Source organism: Pipistrellus hanaki (assembly GCF_964339955.1).
Source record: "Pipistrellus hanaki genome assembly, chromosome: 8".
In the NCBI taxonomy this organism is placed as follows: domain Eukaryota; kingdom Metazoa; phylum Chordata; class Mammalia; order Chiroptera; family Vespertilionidae; genus Pipistrellus; species Pipistrellus hanaki.
In genome coordinates, this window is record NC_140510.1 from 58,350,979 (window position 1) to 58,364,450 (window position 13,472).

Consider the following 13,472-nt stretch of genomic DNA (forward strand, 5'->3'; position numbering starts at 1 on the left):
AATGCAATTTTAAAAACATTTTAAACATTTATATTTCTCTCCTCTTCTCACTCCTAACAGCAAACTTTATACTGAAAGTTAGTAGAAAAATTTTTTTAAATCTTATATAATAAAGATGTAATGTGCAAATGGTCATTATACTGTGAAACATGACTGACTGTGTAACGACCGGATCACAAATCAGCAGGAAGGTGGGGCAGCACGATACAAGCAGGTGGCGGAGAGCTACAGGAGTGGGTAGGGCAGAAAGCTTTGAGGGAGGGGTGAGGGGAGCTACAGGAGGGCAGGGCAACAATCTACTGGTGAGCTAATGGCACACGGATTCATGAGCAGGGCTACTAGTCTCTTATAATGAATTAAGCTTAATACACTTGACCATTCAATTCCCACCAATGTGCAATTGTAACAATCACCTTAAAATAGCTGGTTTATGATTATTAAGTCCATTAATGATCTATCAAAACATATCACTCAGAAAACATCACAAAAGCTTCTGGTCAAGAGCATCTCAGCTCTTGTAATGGTTTCTCATTTCGTGTCCATTCAGACTGCTGTAACAAAATACCTCAGACTGGGGGGCTTATAAACAACAGAAATTTATTTCTCACAGTTCCGGGGTCTGTGAAGTCCAAGATCAAAGCACTGGCAGATTCAGTATCTGGTGAGAGCCGTCTTCCCTCTAGTGGAAGGGGAAGCTCTCTGGGGTCTCCCTTATAAGGCACTAACCTGTTCATGAGGAGTCCACCTTTATGCCCTAATCACCTCCCACAGGCCCCACTTCCTAATACATCACCTTGGGAGTTAGGTCTCAACATATAAATTCTGAGAGAACACTAACACTCAGTCTACGGCACCCAGTCTCACCCCAGAATATTCCTATAGCAGAACAACAGACCATCATTAAGAAGAGGGAAGGACTTTAAGGTGTGCTGAATTGGAAAAGTACCGAGACAATAGATACAGAATAGTACATACATGCTGTGGTTCTGCCTAAATAAAACAAAAGGATGTAGGTGTGGGGGTGCCAGGGGGGGAGAGAGAGAGTATGTAGAGAGAACATTTCTAGAATACTCAGGAAGCTGTTAACAGAGGTTACATAAGATGTTTTTGAGAAGAAAGTGACAGGTTCAGGACTGTGTCAGCATGTTCACATGGCATATTGAGTGGGAGAGAATGAATCCAGGAGCCCATTTAAAGGACATTGCAATTATCCAGGTAGAGTTGAGGGGGACCTGTTCTGAAGCAGAGATGGAGTGGAGGAGAAAAAAAGAAATGAGATTCACTTTCAAGGTACTCCCAGTGGTACCCTCAGGGCCTAGCACAATATCTACACCTACCAGGTGCTCAACAAATGCATGAAATGAATAGTCTCCCATATAAAGGCTTACAATACCAGGTCTCAAAGACATCCTTCTGCACACCTTAAGAGCCAAACTCCGCAGACCTTTTCACCTTCTTCTCAGAGTTCACTCACCCAGCCCAGGCCCTGTGCAGGGCGGGATCCACAGGAGGGTGAGGCTGGGGTGAGGGAAATGCAGGCACAACTCTGAGCTGGTCCTGTTTGCACATGGCAAGATGCTTGTCTCCAAAAAGCTGTGGCCCTGCTTTCCTTGGGAGCCAAGAAGAGACAGGAAAATTACAAATGAGAAAGGGAGAAAATCAACCCCCCAAATCAGATCTAACTCTATAAACAATGCACACACATGCATGCACACATCAGCTACCATTAGTCCTTGCACTTAGGGGGTGCTTAAAATAAGTTTTTGTAGTGGTCACCAACCAGTGGTCCATGGACACTGGTGGTCCATGAAGTCCGAAAGGTTGGCAACTGCTGTTTTAAAAAATGAGACCAAGACAGGGGAGTGAGCAGGAAGAAAAGGAATTTCAGGAGTGTGACATTTGAAGACTGGTTGGAAGGAAGAGAATTTATGCCCCTGAAAAACAGTATTCAGTGGACACCACCTCAAACCTTCAGCCGGGAAGGGTTTGGCTCAGTGGATAGAGCGTCGGCCTGCGGACTAAAAGGTCCCGGGTTCGATTCCGGTCAAGGGCATGTACCTTGGTTGCGGGCACATCCCCAGTAGGGGGTGTGCAAGAGGCAGCTGATCGATGATTCTCTCTCATTGATGTTTCTAACTCTCTATCCCTCTCTCTTCCTCTCTGTGAAAAATCAATAAAATATATTTAAAAAAAAAACAAAACCTTCATATGTGAAGATTCAGCTGGAATATCTTGGTGGCAGGGAGAGTGAATGGTATCTTCTGTGCCTAATGTGGGGTCTGGCTTATAGTGTCCTGCTCAAATGTTTGTTGGATGGATGGATTAATGAATGGATGGATGGGTGGGTGGGTAGACAGATGAATGGATCAATGAATGGATGAATTAATGAATGGATGGGTACATGAAAGACTAACTCTATCTGGCTTTCAGAGGCAAAACTGAAACCATTGTTTTATGGCAATCAGATGGCTGTGATGGACAGCTTTCAAAGATGGACCTCAGCAATCCTACCTCCCGGTGTTCACATCTGTGTGTATTCCTCTACCTCTGAGTGTGGCTATACTTGATGACTCACTCCCAATGAGTAGAATACAGCAAACATGATGGGATATAACTTCTGTGAGAAGATTACAAAGGACAATGGGTTTCTGTCTTCCTGGACTCTCTCTGTTGCTCACCTCAGTGACAGGCTGTCATAGTGGAGAGGCCTCTGTGTCAGCCTTGGGCCAACAGTCAGTGAGGAGCTAAGTACTATGGCACACAAGGAACTGAATGTTGCCAACAACCTTGTATGGAAGGAGAACCTTCCCCAGTGGGGCTCAGACTTGGCCCAGACCTCCCAGCACCTTGACTTTGGCCTGTGAAAGACCCTGAGCAGAGAACCCAGTTAGTTGTGCCAGATCCTGATCACAGAAACTGTAAGAAACATGCCGGGACCGGTTTGGCTCAATGGATAGAGCGTCGGCTTGGGGACTGAAGGGTCCCGGGTTCGATTCCGGTCAAGGGCATGTACCTTGGTTGTGGGCACATCCCCAGTAGGGGGTGTGCAAGAGGCAGCTGATCGATGACTCTCTCTCATTGATGTTTCTAACTATCTCTCTCCCTTCTTCTATGTACAAAATCAATAATATATATATATATATATATTAAAAAAAAAAAAAAAGAAACTGTAAGAAACAAATGTGTGTTGTTTGAGCCACGGTGTTTGTGTTAATTTGTTGCCAGCAATCAGTCACTAATACAGCAGCTGATTTGAGTTTAACATAAAAATGGATATCCTGTGCCATTAAACTCTGCAAGTGACGGTAGTGGTGAAGAGCCTAGGTTTTGGTACCAATTGGGCTGAGTTTGAATTTTGAACCCCCCACTTCCTAGCTGTGCGGCTTTGGCAAGATCATCAACTTCTGAGCCTCTGTTTCTGCATTTTTAAAACGGGCATAATTCTCTTCTCATAGAGATTACAAAAGGATTACATGAAGTGACTTTATAAAATACTAAGCCCAGTACTTGTCACTGAATAGAAGGTAGATTTTAGAAAACAATAATAATAATGGAGCAAGTTCCCTCCCAAAGCAGAGTGTCCCATTCCTGGAAGTGATCAAGCTGAGGCATGATGGCCACGTGCAGGAAGCGAAAGGAACCCTAGAGGACCCCAAGCTCTTTCCCAAACCTCAGATTCAAGAGCTGTGTGTCTGCCTGGCCAAGGCCAAGGGGCGGGGTGATCAGGTGATCCAAGGAACCATTGGAGTTACCTTGCACCAGGGCACAGTACCAGCTGCCACCAGCCTCCAGCAAGGGTGATGCCTTCCCTCCTGCACAGCCTCTGGGTCAGGTATGTGGCCACCACCCTAGCTGGGCCCACGGGGCCCGGGAAGGTAAACACCCAGCCAGGAAGTGATTGTCACGGGCATGGGGCCAGCTCTGGGCCGAGGCAGGTCTGAAGGTCAGAAATGCTTCCCAGGGAGCCTTCTGCAGGAGAGAACAAAGCGTCTGTCTGTGGGCTCTCCGCGACAGAGCGGAGGGCGTGTGGATCCTGCTGGGGACAGGCCAACGGGCAGGACAGAGGACATAGCAGGAAGAGCCGTCAGGGAAGCCAGCCCCAGGAGCTCCTCACTGGCAGGTGAGTAAACAGTTTCGGTATTTTTTAAATGAAATACGATGAAATAAGAGATGGCATGGAGGTTGTAGCCAGGACAGGACAGGCACGTGGGTGAAGGAGGGGAGACCATCTACCCCGGCTCACTGAGAGGCAGCTCCGAGAGAGAACAGCCCAGACCTCTCCAGTTCCCGTCTCCTCTCGGCTTCATGCTCCACACTTCCAGCCAGGACCCAGTTTCACCGTCTTTGAACTGGGGCAGTGTCTCCCTCCGGCTCCTCTCCTGTGTCGGCTGTGGGGGCAAGGGCGACAATAAACAGGACTGGCTACAAATTTTGCAGTGCCCCGAGCAAAGGGAATATGTGGGGCCCCTTGTTCAAACGTTATTCCGAATTTCAAGAATTGAGAATGTTAAAATTATTAAGAATGGCAGCATCAGAGCCTTAAGTGATGGGCCCTGTGCAACGGCGCAGGCCACCACCCATGCCACCAGCCCGAATGATAAACCTGCCTCCAGGAAACTGCGAAGTGACAGACAAACCCTGATTGCTCCGAGCTCCTGGCTCCGGTCCCAGGGTCCGGAAGCACACCTGTGGAACTTGGCTCTTGCGATGTGAAGAGGGGAGCCATGAGGTGACAGCTCCCTGCAAGGCCAGCCTGCCACATTGCCCCTGCCGCTCAGGGTCCCCCCTCTGAACCTTCCAGACGGGTGCACCTGTCTGGCATCAAGCCAAAGCCTGGTGCGACTCCATGTCGGGGGACCCGGCTTTCTTGGATGTGTGGGGGAGGCTCCTCTTTTCTGTCTTGATGTAAAGATTGGGATGCTCACAGTCACTTGGCTGAACAGACCCGGGCTGTGGTTCCCGCCCTTCGGCCAGTTCTGCCCTGTTCTGATGATGACCAACTCATGTTCAGCTTTTGGAAAAGTGCTTCTGTTGATGTAGCCAGACCACTGGTGGAATCCCCCTGTCCCCTTGGTCGCCCTTCCCTTCTCCCTTCTCCACTTTCTGCCCAGATTTTCCCTTTCCTCTTCTCTCCCACCACATCTCCAGCTGCCCCAGCATAGTTTGGCCTTAAGTAGTAGAAACCAATGTCTCTATGAGTGTCTTACACTTTCCGGTCCTTGAAAGCAGACAATAACCACTTCCCTTGACTCCTCACTGGAGTCCAAATTGTCTTGAAAACCCACCGTTGGAGGGGCTCCCCCCAGGAGAGACGAGGTGACCGCAGCAGCCAGAGGTGGAAGGAGACACGTGTTTGCCTCTGGCACTGGCCCAGGCAGGGGCAGCCCAGGAAACCTACCCCAGTGGCAAAACAGCCCGGAGACTCAGCAGAGGAGGCAAAATCTACCCGCCCACGGCTGGCTCTGCCACCTGCTGGCTCCACTGGGGACACTGGGGTCACTATTGATCTCAACAGCCACTATTGAACCAGACAGCCCACCTCCCAGGAAGGGGTCCTTTCTCCTCTCCACGAGCCAATGCCAACCCAGCAGAGGTTCAGCGCTGACTCTGAGGTCACCACCAGCACCACCCTAAAGCGGCACAGGTTCCTTCCTTTACTCCTTCATCAAATCATTGCCCCCGTCTCCCCCCAAAAAATCATTGCTGAGCACCTGGAGGGTGAGGCTTTGAAGAGGCGCTGGACACACATGGGAGAGGCAGAAACCAGAGGCCAGAACACCCTGAGGCCCTTTCTTCATGAAGGAGGCCCAGAACACCGTCCTCATCTAGAGAAGGTTGTGGGGGAGCTGAGAGGCATTAGGACTGGCTGAGCAGGAGGTACATCTCTGAGAGTATGCGCTGCCTTATTCAGAACTGCCCTTGGCATCTTTGGGGGTTCTCGGGGCAGAGCAGACTAGGCCTCGGAAGGAATTTTCTTTCTAGTCACCTTGGGCTCAGCTTCCCCGCTCCCCCCGTGGGCAGAGCTCTGCTCCTGGACCTCGAGGAAATGCCCAGAGAAGCCAATGGACTGGCATTCCTTTCCTTGGTTGACAGCAGTCGTTGAGGCCCCGCTCTGGGGAAGTCTGCCCTGGGTCTGGGCAAAGATTTTGAGCACTAAAGAGGGGGCTTTTTCTGAGAACAGCCTTCATTAAGGACCTAGGTATCTGGGGACCTGGGTCAGCCATCTCTCAGTCTTTCTACTTCTACTCACCTTACTTTTGGAATGGAAACATAAAATTGCATGTTCGAATGAGTGGGGGGCTCTTCAAAGAGGTATCAGGGAGGCCAGCATGGAGGCGGTGACCTTTGAGCTAGACGTTATTAAATGATCTCACATCACTTATTAATTCTTTTGCAAGAGGAGAAGGCTGAGGGACATGGCTTTGTGTAAAGTAAGGTTCTGTAACTTGAAAATAAGGTAGTAATTTTTCACACTTACCCTAGTTGGGTGTTGAAGGTTCTTTAAATAGCACATAGAGGGCACCTCCCAGGAAAGGGGCAGCAGGGTTTTAACAAGGTGGAAGCGTGCACGGGACCCCAAAGGCTCCCCGAGATCACACCATATGACCAACAGGGCACACTTCCCTGCACTTCTGTAATCCAGCGCTGGCTGGCTTGGCCTCAGATTCTCCCTTTCCTTTTCACTCCTGGCTGAGGTTCCGGCTCAGGCCTTGGTGTCTGCCTCAGCTCTGACCATCAATTAACTAGGGGTCTGATGCATTGTAAAATGGGGTGCTGATTCGTTATTAATTAACGACCATGTTTCCTACCAGAGACAAACCCTTCAAAACATAGCCTCTCCAGAGGATGAGCAGCTTAAAAGACTTGGAGGAGCTTGGGAGCCCCTGGGGCAGGGACAAGGAAGAAAGACAAGCTGGGCCTGAGGACTTTGATGTCCCCGGGCTCTGCCGGGAAGTGGCAAGAGTCAGTCCTGAGCGGCTGGCGGAAGGGCTGCTCAGTTCACATACAATATGACCTGCTGTCTCAGTATTTCAATCCATCATGACCGTGGGCTCCCTGCGGACTGGCTGCTTAGAGAACACATTCAGCCAGTCAGTATTGGCTGCACACTTGCTCTGAGCCAGCAGCGATAAGATGTGATAAGATGGGTGATCTCACTGTCCCTCTCCCAAGCTCCCCACCTTCATTCCAGCCCCTCAGCTGCCTCGCCCTCTTTGCTGCTGCCCAGATAAGCAGAGTAAGAAAAGCTAGCTTCCACTCACAGCTGCTTCATTCGGCCTTCCCAAGCCAAAGCAGGTTCCCATTAATTCTCACTAATGGGATAAAAAAAAATTTTTTCCCCAAGTATTCCCTGGCTGGGTGCTACGTTGCTTGGAGCATCGTCCCTTACACCAAAATAGTTGTGGGTTCAATTCCTAGTCAAAGCACATACCTAGGTTGTGGGAGGCCATGGGTTGATGTTTCTCTCTCTCTCTCCCTCTCTCTCTCTACACAGTGAAAAAAAGCAACATAGCCCAAGCTAGTTTGCTCAGTGGATAAAGCATCGGCTTGCAGACCAAAGGGTCCCAGGTTTGATTCCCAGTCAAGGGCATGTACTTCAGTTGCAGGCTGCTCCCTGGCCCAGGCACTGGTACAATCAATCTATGTCTTTCTCTCACATCAATATTTCTCTCTCTTCCACTCTCTCTAAAAAATGAATAGAAAAATATCTTCAGGTGAGGATTATAACAAACAAACAAAAAACACACACATCATATCCTCGGGTGAAGATGAAAAAAAACACACCAACTTCCAAGTTTTCTAAGATGATAAAAACGCTGGCATAATGGGCTCTTCCATGATGCTCTATAGACATAAATCCATTCAAGAAAGGGAATACGTCTATAAACAGTTTTCTGCTCTCATCTGAATGACAAAAACATTTCTTGGTGGGTCCTTGGATGCTTTATTGGAGGGAGACTTGTTTCCTGCTGAGAGTACCTTTGTAAAGATGTTAGCTTTGAACTTTGAAATGATGTTAAGGTTCTTTGTTTCTGGATTAAAAAGGCATCTGGCACATGGGAATTTTTTCCTAGTGCCTCGGATAGCAGAGCCTTGGACTTTCTACTGTTCTCTGGCCTCTTTGGAGTCAGTTCAGTGTCGAAATCAAGCCACTTGCTATTGGCTAACTTGGGTTCTAGGTCAAGGTTAAGACATGAAGAGATTCTAACTTGGGGCCAGAAAGAAGCCATCTGATGTTTAGTCTATGATAAACAGACCTGGCTAATGTTTGGAGAAACATTATTATCACCAATTTGTGTATTCACTGGAGGAATATCACAGAAATTATAAAAATAATAGAAAACATCTTTTAACCACAGGCACAGACTGAGGCGGCTAAGGTGGCCTTCCTGTTACTGCTTAGACCAGGCTGTTTGTGTCTCCTTTTATTCCTCTCTGAATCTCCATGACCTTATAAGACTGTGTTCTCAGTAAAGGCTGTTTGCCGTGAGTCAGAACATTCTGAATTAAAGGGGGTGAGAAATAGCTTAGCAATCATGCTCTTAACTGCTTGTCCACAGCCAGGCTGCCTCCACCTCTGGCTGGCTGTGTGACCTTGGCTGAGTCAGTTAACCTCTCTGAATCTCCATGTCCTCCTCTGTAAAAAAGGGGGGAAATGGGACAGGACAGTAACAATTCATATAGGATCACTCCTAGTATTCAATGAGGTGATGATTATAAGGTGCTTACACTCAGTTTCAAATATTGTATCCCAGTAGGCCTTGAGAAATAAAACAGATTCTTCTTTTCAATATAAAAGTTGACTTTGAGCAGAAAGGAAAGAATTTATCATTTTACATTGAGTATTTAGCTCCTATAGGAGTGTATACAGAGAACTCTCTTTAAAATATAGATAGATAGATAGATAGATAGATAGATAGATAGATAGATAGATAGATTTCAGAGAGGAAAGGAGAGGGAGAGAGAGAGAGAAACACCAATGATTAGAAAGAATCATTGATCGGCTGCCTCCTGCATGCCCCCTCTTTCCCCCCATGGGATTGAGCCTGAAACCTGAGTCTGAAACCCTGGGGATGTGCTCTGACTGGGAATCGAACCATGACCTCCTTGTTCATAGGTTAATGTTCAAGCACTGAGCCATACCGGCAGGGCCAGAGAACTCTCTTGAAGCATTCAAGCGCTCTGAGCAGCCAACTCTGAGAAACTCCTCTCGATGGGCCATTCAGGCCTGATGTCCACCAACATCCCTCTAGGTGTTGCCTCAGCGGACCTGATGACCACTTCCCTCCAACCTATAATAATAAAAGCATAATATGCTAATTAGGCCGGATAGCTGAATGACCTTCTGGATGTCCTTCCAGATGATCTTCAGGGCAAAGGGGCAGCTGCGAGGGCTGAGCCCCTTGTACAAATTTCGTGCATCCGTCCTCTAGTGAATAATATTTCTAATTAACCCCGTGCTGCTGTCTTCGGGTTGGGCAGCCTCGTGGGGAAGCCCCCAGCTGCCTCCCGGAGGGTGTCTTTGGTGGGGGCAGGACTCAAACCCCTGCCACTGCAGTTTTGTGCCCGTTGACTATGCCCTGCCAACCATGTGGCAAGGTTTGGGTTAATTTATAATTAAAAGCACATGGATTTGTGAACACAAGAAATGGGATGGCAGGCAGCGGGCAGTGGCCTTGACCCTCTTGGGCTGTGGTGAAAGCAAGCATGCACCCTGCACACAATCTCAGAAAATCTTCAGACTCGCTGAGGTCAGTTCCAGAAAGCTGAGTGGAGCAGTGAGTCATCCAAACCCCTGCTGGCCTTGTGACAAGATGTCACCGCCGCCCCCTCCCCAGGGCACCTGGGTGAGCAGGTCGGGTGTAGGGCCCAAGGGCACCGCTGGCACAGAGCCGGAGAAAGCCTTAGTTCAGGAGAGAAGGAGACTCAGCGAGTCTGGCTCCTCCAGGTGATTTCTCGGCATTGTTTCTGGGCTGTCAATTACTTTCCCCATTTGCCATTTTTAAGGTATGCACATGCCACCTATGCTGTCAATACTTCCCACAGATTGGCTTCCAATTAAATTCTCTATTTATTTTCATCCTAAGCATTGACATCTGTGAAGTTGCAGGTTCGATGTGCTAATTGGATTTTTCTAAAATAAATAATATTAATGTTTGGAATGGTTGATGTACCTCCTATAATAAACTCCCATTCCAGGCTCACATCCCACACTGGAGGGGAACAGGGAGCTCTCTGGGTTCGTCTAAAGTTTAGACTCTAAACCCTATGGATAATTTAAGAAATCACAGCCCCTCAACATCTCTGCAAGTATTGTATCTCCCTCTTGCATAACTTGTTCACCCAAACCAAATCCAAAATCCCAGCCCCACAACTCCCCATGACGTTCCACCTCTCTCCAGCGTCCCATTCTCTCTGGTTGCTCCCACTCCCCTCTCCACCCACCTTCTAGGCCCAGGCACACTCCATGAGTCTTGACCCCAGAGCCGGTGCCTCTGTATGTCTCACTTCACCGTGTGCCTCCATATACTCTCCCCAGGGCCAGAGTCACCTCCCTCCCACCTGCAGGGAGAGCACAGGATCACACCAGGAGGGGCACAAAGGCTCTTGGAATGCTTCCAGCACCGCACAGATGACAGAAAGTTCCAGAAGGGAAAGAAAGGCCGGAGGAGGGGTGCTCACATTTAGGATGATGGGGGAACATCACCAAATTTCCTCCTGCCTGCTCTCTGGGGCCTGAGCGAGGGGGCCACCTCTTGTCTCATGACCTGGGGCCTTCAGAGGGTGAACACAGCCAGGCTCAGACTGTGAGTGGACAGAGCCCACCGAGGACATGACTGATCAGGTCAACCTCATGTCTAAATCAGAGTGTTGAAAACCTAGATAGACCACTAATTGGGAAGTCCAGCTTCAGACCACTGGGAAGTATGCATAGGAGTCCCTTCAGACCGTAAGAAAAGTTTTTAAGAGACACTATTGAAGAAAACACTGGAGCTAAAGGGCGCTATGAACACCTAGGCCTGCTGAGGGCGAAAACCAAGGACAGGAAATGGTAACGCTACACATCTCTCTCTTCCTCTCATTCTTCTGCTCTGTTCTCTCTCTCGCCCCTACCCCTCGTCCCTCTCTACCTCCCCTCTCCCCACCATACACAGAGCTGGCCCTACTACACGTATATCTGGCCCATCCTGGCCATTTCAAAATACCTCCCCAATCCCATGACCATTCAGCCCAGAGCCTGCTCACTGGCCTGGCCTCTGTCTCAATCCTCACCTGAGAGAGAGAATCTGATTGGCTCAGCCCAGCCTCTGGGTTGACTCCTCCTGGGTCAAAAGTCCACTCTGTCTGGTCAGTTATGACCAGGAGGCTGGGGTCATGGCTCTCAGAGACCTCCTCTTCCAGGGCTAAGGGTGAAGCAAACCCTCTAGGAAGATTCTGGAGCAGGAAGGAAGGATGCTGCCTTCCAGGTCAAGTTCTGACTGCCCAGAGCCATTCTGAGAAATCTGGTTGGGATTCAGATTTCCCAACCAGAAACCCCAGTACCCCCTCCATTCCTTTGCCAATTGTTATGAACTGAATGCACATATCACACACACACACACACACACACACACACACACACACACACACACATACACACACATACACACACATACACACACCAATTCATATGTTCAAGCCCAAAGCCCCAATGTGATGGCATTTGGAGAAGGACCTTTGGTAGGTAATTCAGGTTAGTCAAGATCATAAGGGTGGGGGTCCTTATGATGGGATTAGTCCCCTCTTTTCCTTCCTCTCCCTCGTCCACCCTCCGTCTTCCCCTCTCTCCCTCCCCGTGTCTTCCTCCCTCCTTCTCTGCTCACATAGACACCCAGAAAAGGCCACGTAAGGGCACAACCAGGTAGCCGTCTACAGGGCAGGAAGAGGGCCCTCACCAGAACCTGACCATGCTTCACCCTGACCTCAGACTCCCAGTCTCCAGAGCTGTGTGAAAACAACTGTCTTGTTCAAGCCACCCTATCTATGGCAGTTTGTTAGGGCAGCCTGAGCTGACTAAGACCAGTATTGGCCCTGTCATTGCAGCAGGCCTTTTTATACCCGCCAGGCTAGGGGTTGAGTGATGAGCTCACAGCAACTCCGACATGCAAACGGTCCCACCACTGGAGCCCAACAAAGACTCAGTGTTGGTGTGCAGCTTCCTGCCTATAACGATCCCCGTTTGGCTGTGGGAATGACATTGCCTGCTTTTGTGTAGCGTCTGCTCTGCCCGGTGACTCGGAGCTCAGGAGCCCTGCCCAGCCTCCCGTGGGCTGGGACCTTGGACCACAGGAGGGTGGGAGCTTGCCAAGGGCGGTGCTGGTGGAGGCTCACCCAGAAGGAGTGGTCCTTGTCCCCAGCTCACTCCCTGCTGTTGCTCACCGCCTGGACACGATGGCCAGGACACGAAAGAGGCTCAGCTACCAATAAGTAGGTAAAAGTTCTCTTACTGGGAAGGTGGCACAGCTAGCTCTGGCTTCACTTTGAGAAAGTAGGCTGAGCCTTCTCTTCCCCAACCCAGATGAGGGTGGCTGCTGTCACTGATACGATCAGAGGGGATGGGGCTCTCAGGGGTGCCACCAGCCAGTCCCTGGGGACAAGGCATAGATTCGCTCACTGGGACCTAGCCGAGGCCCTCTGATGGACCTTCCATTGGTTTTCAAATTTTTAAACCTGCTTTTTATATTGGACATCATATGGCACCTTCATCATATGGTTTCTTTTTACATCAAAAAGGAAAAACAATTTAAACAAGTGGCCACTCATTGAGTTGCAAAGAGTAAAAAGAGCAGCAGCAGGCGTGTCGTTTACAGTGTGTTGATGGGATGCCAGGCCCGTGAGCTCATTCCATCCTCGCTCCATCCCTGCACACGTGAGAGCCCCTTCCAAGGAAAGGGAAGCCACAGGAAGGTCACTCACGTTTGGGATGACAGGGGATATTAGGAAATTCCCTCCTGTCTGCTTTCCGGGACCCTGCACTGGGGACCACGTCTGTCTGACAACCCTGGGCCTAACACAGGGTGGGCTCAGCCTTACTCCGCGTGTAGCTTCAACCCACTGTGGACACAGCGGACCGGTGCAGCTCCATGTGAGCTAAGTGGGCATCACCCTCCAGATCATCACCTGAGGATCAAGTTGTATCAAGGACTGGGGGAGACCCATCCCCAGAGTCCAGTCAGGACATGTTTAGGTGGACACCATGTCTTCCCCTCTGCGCCCGGGGCCCCACAGTCTCAGCCTGACTAAGAATAAGAGGCAGGGAGCTGGTGAGAGGCCTCTCTCCACCACCCCACCCACCCCCTCACTAAGAAACCTGGGCAGCTGTGGGCCTCAGCCACTTTGGGGGGGACACTTCTGCACCTGGCTTGAGCCCCTGCCCCCAAACTACCCAGGTCTCCCCATAAAGAAGCTTCCGCACAGTGTGGAGGGAGGTT

General features: G+C 49.6%; 1 protein-coding gene across 1 annotated transcript in view; it reads left to right on the forward strand.

Annotated features, from left to right (window-relative positions):
* Positions 1–3,773: 3,773 nt before the first annotated feature.
* Positions 3,774–13,472, forward strand: part of NGEF (neuronal guanine nucleotide exchange factor) — a 92,845-nt gene continuing 83,146 nt past the window's right edge. Inside the window, exon 1 of the mRNA XM_084891815.1 lies at positions 3,774–4,120. The gene's annotated coding sequence lies outside the window, so the exon portion shown is untranslated. The remainder of the gene's footprint in view (positions 4,121–13,472) is intronic.